We start from the raw sequence: 10,073 nt of genomic DNA, 5'->3' as shown, positions 1-10,073 counted from the left end.
CATAAGATTAATAGTCAGAAATAAATTGTAGCTATTAATACAATTTAGTACTTGCAATAAATCTGAAAACAAGGCTAAATGCATTATAACTACTTTAATATACTACATAATGTGTTTGAAATGAATGCAAATTATAATATTAGTCATTATTGAACATTTGATAATATATAATAGCCTTGTGATGAATAGCAACAATATTTAAAAGCCACCGAATGATGCATATTTGCTGTCTCTACTTACCATTAATTGATGCTAGAAGTTTCTTATTTTGTTTTTTGTTTTTTTTTTTGAGACGGAGTCTCGCTCTGTCGCCCGGGCTGGAGTGCAGTGGCCGGACCTCAGCTCACTGCAAGCTCCGCCTCCCTGGTTCACGCCATTCTCCTGCCTCAGCCTCCCGAGTAGCTGGGACTACAGGCGCCCGCCACCTCGCCCGGCTAGTTTTTTGTTTTTTAGTAGAGACGGGGTTTCACCGTGTTAGCCAGGATGGTCTCGATCTCCTGACCTCGTGATCCACCCGTCTCGGCCTCCCAAAGTGCTGGGATTAGAGGCTTGAGCCACCGCGCCCGGCCGGAAGTTTCTTATTTTGAAGAGACACACTAATGGAATATGTTTCTATATTTTATGTATGTTACTTTTTTTTGAAAATAAAGCTGTATAGTATTAAATTCATTCAATTCAGTACAAATAATTACAAGATTCTATGGCCCTTTAGTGTTTTCAATGTATTTTTAGAGACCCACATACTTACCTGAACAATTTCTTCTAGCTCAGATTAAAAAGACTTGTGTCTGTTCACAAGGATGGTGTGTCAGTTCTCATGTTGCTAATTAAGATATACCCAAGATTGGGCAATTTATAAAGGAAAAAAGTTTAATTGACTCACACTTAAGCATGGCTGACCTTGCACCCTTTGAAGCAATGGCCTAAACTGTACGTTGACCTCTTTTAGCCGTGGCTGGAGTGACTGGAACTCAGGGCACCAAGTCCTGAGGCTGCACACAGCAGGTGGGACCTGGGCCCGGCCCAGAAAACCATTTTTCCCTCCTTGGCCTCTGGGCCTGTGATGGGAGAGGCTGCGACAAAGGTCCCCGACATGTTCTGGAGACAATTTCTCCCATTCTCTTGGAGATTAGCACTTGGCTTCTCATTACTTATGCACATTTCTGCAGTTGGCTTGAATTTCTCTTCAGAAAATGGGTTTTTCTTTTCTCCTCCATCATGAGGCTGCACATTTTCCAAAATTTTATGCTCTGTCACCTCTTGAATGCTTTACTGCTTAAACATTTCTTCTTCCAGATACCCTAAATCATCTCTCAAGTTAAAGTTCCACAGATCTCTAAGGCAGGGGCAAAATGCCACCAGTCTCTTTGCTAAAGCTCAGTTAAGAATCACATTTGCTCCAACAAGTTCCTCATCTCCATCTGAAACCACCTCAGCCTGGACTTCGTTGTCCATATCACTGTCAGCATTTTGGTCAAAGCCATTCAACAAGTCTCTAGAAAGTTCCAAACTTTCCCATATATTGCTGTCTTCTGAGCCCTCCAAGTCTCTAGGAAGTTCTAAACTCTCCCACATTTTCTTGTCATCATCTGAGTCCTCTAAACTGTTCCAACCTCTGCCTGTTACCCAGTTCCAAATTAGATTTTACATGTTCAGGTATCCTTATAGCAGCACCCCACTCTACCCATATCAGTTTACTGTTTTTGCCCATTCTCATACTGCTAATAAGGATATACTCAAGACTAGGTAATTTATAAAGGAAAGAGTTGTAACTGACTCACAGTTTTGCATGACTGGAAAGGTCTCAGGAAACATAAATATGGCAGAAGGTGAAACAAACACATCTTTCTTCACATGATGGCAGCAAGGAGAAGTGCTGAGTAAAAGAGGGAAAAGCCCCTTATGAAATCATCAGATCTCATGAGAACTCACTATCATGAGAACAGCATGATAATTGCCCTCATGATTAAATTATCTACCACCATGTCTCTCTCATGACACGTGGTGATTATGGGAACTATAAATCAAGATGACATTTGGGTGGGACACAGCAAACCATATCAGATTGTTAAAATTATGTTACCTAATACTGAAAGATCTGTTATTTTTAAACTCAACTGTTTCACTTTTTATTGTTATAGGTAAAATTTTTACAATATTTACTTTGTTTAGTATTAGTGTACCTCAAGCATGAAACATGCTATATAAGACTCTGGGATGGATATATGTACTGTAAAATTTAGAAAAAAAATACTTCATATAAAGTTAAAATAAGACATTAAATTCTGTAGCAAAATAGAGGATGAGCTAAACAAAGTAAAATTGTTTGGCATAGGGGTGTAATTTTAAATTCTATCCTTCTTCCACCACACACACTTATGCAAAGCACCCTTTTCTCCCATGCCCACCACAGAATCAGCAAGCCTGGGATCTAAATGTGTCTTTAACAAGAACAGTAAGAGAGTTTCCTTGGAATCTTTCAGTTATTCTATATATGTTAGAAAAGAACAATCCTAAATATACCCCTTACCTGAATTTTCCAACTGTAGTAACAAATGAGAAGGCTTAGATCGGTGGTAACAGAGAACACTTTGCAGAACAAATGATCTAATTGTTTAGAAAATCACTATAAAAGTTGCATGAACCACTTGTCTCAAACTTCTGTGACAAACAACAATTCCTATTTCTTTTTTTGTCCCACCTAACAAAATATTGGAGGCCTTTATCTTTTTTCTCTCTCCCTTTCTATTATCTGAACACTTTCACCAATTATTTCTAAGAAAAACTTAGAATTGCTGAGACTTTTAAATCACTAACTTAGCCTCATAGCTTTTGCCAGAATTTTTTTTTATGTGTGCAGAGATGGCATTTGGCTATATACGGTGATCATAATGAATATATGATTGAAGGAATACTTAAATTTAGTAAAGAATAGTCCTTAGAAAAGTCTGACGATGGATTTATTTGCTGCTTGTTTCAAAGCCACACGTTAATGATCCATTTAAAAACAAATGCAATGCATTTGCTTGAACAGAATTTTATTATTTATGCCTTTGAGTATAGTTTAATTATGTACTACAGACAGATGATGTTGCTATTATGTTTTATTACTTTAGGAAAAAGTGTAATTCTCTTTTGTTTTAAAAAGCTAAAAAGTTGCTGCAACTGTCATACTATTTACACAGATGGCCTAAGAAATATTTCAAGTTTTCCCCTAAGAAAAATGTTTTCCTATTCCTTTGAATTATTGAGAAAAGTTTCAATTGTTTAAACATTTTAGTACCCCCTGCTAAACCTCTGATTATTTCAGTTCCTTGGCATAAATAAAATGATAATCTACTCATTTAGAATTAACTACAATGCATTCTCCAAGCAATCCCTAAATAATGATTTTTTTTAAGTTTTTACAATTTATTGACTTAAGTTGTACAATCACTTTTGACATAATTTATTGTTTGTAATAGGAGAAACAGACATATAAAACAAATGAAAATTAACTTAAATATCTGAGTTTTTAATGTAAGCATAAGAAGCACAGAGACAGCTTTGGGATGAATTTAATAAGAAAGAGTTGGCCGGACGCGGTGGCTCACGCCTGTAATCCCAGCACTTTGGTAGGCCGAGGCGGGCGGATCACAAGGTCAGAAGATCGAGACCACGGTGAAACCCTGTCTCTACTAAAATTACAAAAAACTAGCCGGGCGAGATGGCGGGCGCCTGTAGTCCCAGCTACTCGGGAGGCTGAGGCAGGAGAATGGCGGGAACCCGGGAGGTGGAGCTTGCAGTGAGCCGAGATCCGGTCACTGCACTCCAGCCTGGGCGACAGAGTGAGACTCCGTCTCAAAAAAAAAAAAAAAAAAAAAGAGAGTTTATTGAGAAGCTGTGGTCTGATCAGCATTTTAGAAATAGTGTAGGGTGGTCAGCAGTTCCTGGGGCAGTGCTAAGGCAAAGCAATTTCTGTAGTTTCACCTTGAGGATGAAGTGAGTAACTGTCCCCCTGGATAGGCTGAATGAAGCTTCCCTAAAAGGGCCTCCTTTGTCATATCCCATAACTTCCAAATAGAGGATTCAGCAAATTGTAAAATTGTGTGCCCTTCCTTGTGGCTTCTGAGTTGGCAGAGCCTTATTTAGATACGTTACAACTCTGAAGCAAAGCAAAACAAAACAAATAGCAGAGCTACAGTTCTATGCCACGTAAGTTCTCCTTGTCATCCTATCACAAATGAAACCCAATTCTAGGGTGCACTGATATCCCTCCTAACATAGAATGCACCCCAGAATCTCATAAAATTGCCAAAACGGTACTTTACAAAATTGCTCTTGCTTAATTAATCACTGCCTCTGTGCCAAGCTCTGTCTCAAGTGCTTTATATTTATTGTCTCTTTAAACTTCATAACTCTAGGAGTTAAATGCTAGGCAGCAAAGTGGCATTTAAAGATAGAACTGGTGCTGGAGAGGATGTGGAGAAAGAGGAATGCTTTCACACTGTTGGTACGAGTGTAAATTAGTTCACCCATTGTGGAAGACAGTGTGGAAATTCCTCAAGGATCTAGAACCAAAAATACCATTGACCCAGCAATCCCATTACTGGGTATATACCCAAAGGATTATAAATCTTTCTACTATAAAGACACAGGCACATGTATGTTTACTGCAGCACTGTTCACAATAGCAAAGACTTGGAACCAACCAAAATGCCCATCAGTGATAGAATGGATAAAGAAAATGTGGTACATGTACACCACAGAATACTATGCAGCCATAAAAAGGATGAGTTCATGCCCTTTGCAGGGACATGGATGAACCTGGAAACCATCATTCTCAGCAAACTAACACAGGAACAGAAAACCGAGCACTGCATGTTCTCATTCATAAGCGGGAGCTGAACAATGAGCACATATGGGCACAGGGCCGGGAACATCACACACTAGGGCCTGTTGGGGGTGGGGGGCTAGGAGAGGGATAGCATTGGGACAAATACCTAATGTAGATGGTGAGTTGATGGGTGCAGCAAACCACCATGGCACATGTATACCTATGTAACAAACGGGCACGTTCTGTACATGTACCCCAGGACTTTAAGTATAATAAATAAATAAATAAATAAATAAATAAATAAATAAATAAATAAATAAAGATAGATAGATCTCGTTTATACTTTAAACTATTCTCAGTTCCCATATTTTGAGACAAATGAGATAGGGATAATTTATTTAAGTATCCTTTGGTATTTCTACTAACAGTTGTTATTCTTGAAAACAATATGTATCAAAATAATGTGTAGGCATTGTAGAAAATTTAAAAAACGCAAACTAGCATGAAGGAGAAACTAAAGATTGCCTGTAATCACACCTCCAAGAGAAAAATCACTAAGACATTCTGGTTTCATGGTGAAAATCTTTTTGGTTCCTTTTTCTCTTTTTTACAAAACACATATACAACATAATACATAACAAATTGTATCATATAAACCCCTTCAGCTTCTTATTATTACTACTACTACTATTATCATTATTATTTTGAGATAGTCTTGCTCTGTTTCCCAGGGTGGAGTGCAGTGGTGCGATCATGGCTCATTGCAGCCTGAACCTCTGGGGCTCAAGGGATCCTCCCACTTCAGCCACTCAAGTAGCTGAGACTACAGGCGTACGACACCCAGCTATTTTTTGTATTTTATTTTTGTAGATAAGGGATTTTACTACGTTTCCTATTCAGGTCTTGAACTCCTGACTTCGAGCTATCTGCTTGTGTAGGCCTTTAACTTATAAAACACTGTTCACTCACTGTATAACTTGTCATGTTACTGAAAATTTAAATAATAAGGAATACATAGAAAACAAACACCAATAGCAAAACTTTAAATGATGAAAGAGAAAAACTGCAAAAGTACTACAGTTGGAACTTTAATTTTTTGACTCTTCCACAGGCAACCTCATATACTAGAACAAACAGAATCCTTGGCTTAATAAATGAGTTCCAATTTTGATTCCATTACTCAGTAACTAGCTGGTTGTGCTATGTATCAGGTTGGTGCAAAAGTAATTGTGGTTTTTGGAGTTGAAAGTAATGGCAAAAACTGCAATTACTTTTGCACCAAGCTAATAGCTAAGAATATTACCTAGTCTCTCTGAGCTTCAGTTTTTACATGTCTTTGGATAGCTTACTAATAACCATCTTAAATATTGAGCCTGGCCACAAGGCAAATGAAGAGATTGGCATAGAGTGCTTTGCATCGTAAAGAACATAAAATATGATTTTTAAACTAGTTCCTCATCCTCAAGAAATACAAAAACTTTTCCCAGGAGTTATGTGAGTGGAGATAAAGGCATATTAAAAATATATTTTTGTTGATATTGGGAACAAATTTAAAAGAAAAATATAAAAATAAGAAATAAAACATTGTTCCAATATAATTCAACATGAAAAAGTTAGTTTTTTATTTTAATTTTTAAATACGTTATAGGAATTACAGTCAGAAAATGATAAACTATTTAGATTCCATAGGCAAAAACCCTAAAGTATAAATTTGTTTAGAGTATAAACACAAAATAAAATTTAGAGACAATTTATAAAATCTAATGAAGCAGAATATAGAGTTGAGGCATAGAGTAGAAAAGTACAGTGAAATATTTCTAGTGTTACAGACAAATGGAAAGCATGGTTGCTGTTAAGAAGAAAAACAAAGAGAAAAATTTACCCATAGCAACCCAGATGTTTATCTCCTTTGTTTGACAAAAGTTGCTATATTGATATATTAGATGGGAAAAAATAAAAGACCACATTTCATTTCTCGTGAACAAAAAAGAAAGTACATGAATTTTTGATTTTCAGACTTTCTGACCCCCAAAAAGCATTGAACTTTCTTTGAATTTTGATATCTTTATAATTTTAACGTTCCCAAGACAAATATTAGTATAGCTTTAAAATGATGAAGCCTTTTGAAAGTAGTAGCCAATTTCTTATACAGTCAACTCCACTAACTACCTCAATATTGTAATGACTTACATTTTTTTAGTTTGATTTAAAATGTAATTTCTTTTTAATGAAATCAAATGCCCTTGTTCTGTTTTTCTTGTGCTGGTTTAGAGTTGGACCTTGTTTGTTTTAGCTACATCCGTTATACTTTTACCACGTTAGCCCAGACCCATTAAATCCATCTTACCACACAGTTTCATCTCATGTGAAGACTATGGATTCTTGTTTTTTCAGCTTGATGTTGGCTCCTGGTCATTATTTTTCCACCAGTGATTCATTCAGCCTACTTTTAAAGCTTTGAGCATATTTACTTAGGCAGCATGTAGTTAGTAGAGTAGTAAGAATGTAAAAATAAAATGCAAATGAAACTCAAATTCTGTTTCAGGACTTTTAGAGATTTCACTGTGATTATGTAATATCCCTTTGGCAATGAACTAGTTTTTTTCATAATGTTTATGGAATAAACAAAACATTTTTAACTGTCAAATGACTTGATAGGCAGGCTTGACTTTGATATTGTAATGAATTTAAATTTACAGTTAGTATTTTTCTTTTTTTCACTCCAAAATGAAAAGTTTGAATATTTCAAACTATGTTTGTGACCCTCTACATTCTTACATTTATATTCTTCCTTATTGTATATTTTGTATAGATGACTTTCATAATCTAAGCAACAAGTGTATAAGGTAAATTCTTTCTTTCTGTTTTAAAGTGATGAAATTTAAGCACGAAAAATGTAAATGGCTCGGTAAAGTTCTTATATCTAGAATCAGCTGTTGTAAATCCAATCAAATTGCTCTGATTCTAATTCTGGGTGTTTCTTTTAACTCCAGTGTTGTTCCTCTAGTTCTTTGACATCAACATTTTTCCTTGTCTCCCTTCTTGTGTTCTTCTCTTTTTCCCTTCTTCTACTTAGATTCATTCTGGACACTATGCTAGAAGGAAATATTATTTTCCTCAGTGTAGTTGAGCCAGTAATTTCGACTAGGACTAGAATATTTTGCATATAATTAGTGATAGGCCAGAAGGAAAGAACTTTAAGAAGAGAAAACTCTGGAAAGAGTGATCAAAATATATAGAGCATTAAGTTCAATATGAGGTTTGACATATTGCATAGCATAGTCATGTAAACATTTTCTCAGGTTTTCTCTCTTCGAGGTATTTCTTCTGCCCTAATTTTAACAAATTATGGTGCTAATCAGATACAGTAAGGTATACTCTGTTTCACCTCAAATTTATTCTTAATCTATTAAGCCTTGGTCTTCAGTTTAACATTTTACTAATGACTCTCTTTAAAAACAATTTGACCCTTGAATATTTTTTCTCAAAGACATATGTTATAAATAACATATATGTTTATCTCAGAAGATAAATAAAACTCAGAGCTACAATGACAAGTATAAAAAACAATTACATTAAATCTTCAAAATATCGAAAATAAATAATCATTAATATGGAATTATCAAAATTTACTATCAACAGAAAGACCTGCTTCTAAAAGGAGGTCTTTACACAGAAGGAACATTATCTCTGACATTGATCCAGTCAGTATTGCAGAAAAAGAAAAAAAAGAAAAAAAATGAATGTTGTCTGTTTAAAATAATAAATTAATGACATGCTGAGGTTTAAAATAGGAGAAATTAGAACATATGACATCAATAGCACAAAATATAAAAAGGGAATAAGCGTGGTCATAGCATTATAATATCCAAATTCTAATATTGTGCAGTTTAAATTCGACTCTAATATGCCAAGGAATATTAAATAATATGCTACTGTCAGATAAACAGAACAAAATATAACAATAAAATTATACTGATGTAAGCAAATGAAGTGAAATAAGGAGAATTATAAAAACAAACGAATTATAGAAAGAAAAAATATTAAATTATAGGTATAAACTGAAAGCCATCACTAATCACATGAAATGGATATTGAGCATATTCTCCTGTTTAGAAAAACTCAATCAGACTCTGGATTAAAACAATAAAAATAGCATAATTAACAACTATTTAAAAATTACAGATACACAGACAGAACAGTTGAAAGTAACGAGATTGACAACTATATGAAATCAGGAAAACTAATTTACTTTTAGCAACAGACAAATATTTCAAATCATACACATTATAAGACATAAAAAGGGCATTTCTTTATGAAATAAAGCATGGATTCTGCAGGAAGATATAACAATCCTAAATGTATCTAAATATCTATCAAAATTTAGCTTTAAAGTGCATAAATTACAAAGTTGATAAAATGTGTACAAGAAATAAATAAATCAATAATAATATGAAAATATTTAACATACCTTTTAGTTACTGGTGAAAATATAGAGGAACTAAGGATATAGACGATTGAAAACTTGTTTAACAAACTTTACATAATAAGCATGGATAGACTTCTGCATTCAATGACTGCACATTATCCCTGCTTTTAAAATTACAAATTGTAATCATAGACATTCACCACATATTGAAAAATAGAGAAAGCCTTAACACATTTCAAATGATGGGAAACATAAAGAGCATTTTCTCTAGCCTCAGTGGTATGAAGTGAAAAATCAGTTAAGAAATTCTAACTTAAAATCCCCAACTGTTAGCAAGTGAAACAAAACACATCTAAATAACCCATGGTTTTTTAATGATATCACAGTGGAAATGAGAAATTATTTTAAATGGAATGGAAATAAAATTGTGGCACATACAAGCTTGTAAGAATTAAGTAAGACATGACTTAGGGACAAATATATGTATATAGTTAATACATACTTTGCCTGTATATTTTATAGAAGAAAGACTGAATATCATGTCTTTAAGCATTCATTTCAAGGGGCTAGAAGATAACGTGAAAAATTAAACTCAAATAGAATTAAAAGAAATATGGTAGAAATCAACGAGTTAGAAAGCAAGTATATAGAAATATCAATGAAGCCAAACACTAGTTCATTAACATGCTAATAAATTTGATAAATCAATATCAAAATTAAAAAATGAAAATTAAGCCGGGCACGGTGGCTCACGCCTGTAATCCCAGCACTTTGGGAGGCCGAGACGGGCGGATCACGAGGTCAGGAGATCGAGACCATCCTGGCTAA

General features: G+C 34.6%; 1 long non-coding RNA gene across 1 annotated transcript in view; it reads right to left on the bottom strand.

The window, feature by feature from the left end:
- Positions 1 to 7,497: 7,497 nt before the first annotated feature.
- LOC105527391 overlaps positions 7,498 to 10,073 on the bottom strand; it is a 6,153-nt gene continuing 3,577 nt past the window's right edge. Inside the window, exons 2-3 of the long non-coding RNA XR_001004223.1 lie at positions 9,288 to 9,317; positions 7,498 to 7,911 (exon numbers count right to left, since the gene is read on the bottom strand). This is a non-coding gene — a long non-coding RNA (uncharacterized LOC105527391). The remainder of the gene's footprint in view (positions 7,912 to 9,287; positions 9,318 to 10,073) is intronic.

This window comes from Colobus angolensis, unplaced genomic scaffold (assembly GCF_000951035.1).
Source record: "Colobus angolensis palliatus isolate OR3802 unplaced genomic scaffold, Cang.pa_1.0 Scaffold62, whole genome shotgun sequence".
Classification (NCBI taxonomy): domain Eukaryota; kingdom Metazoa; phylum Chordata; class Mammalia; order Primates; family Cercopithecidae; genus Colobus; species Colobus angolensis.
Note: the sequence above shows the minus strand (reverse complement) of the source record. Positions and strands in the feature narration are given on the sequence as shown.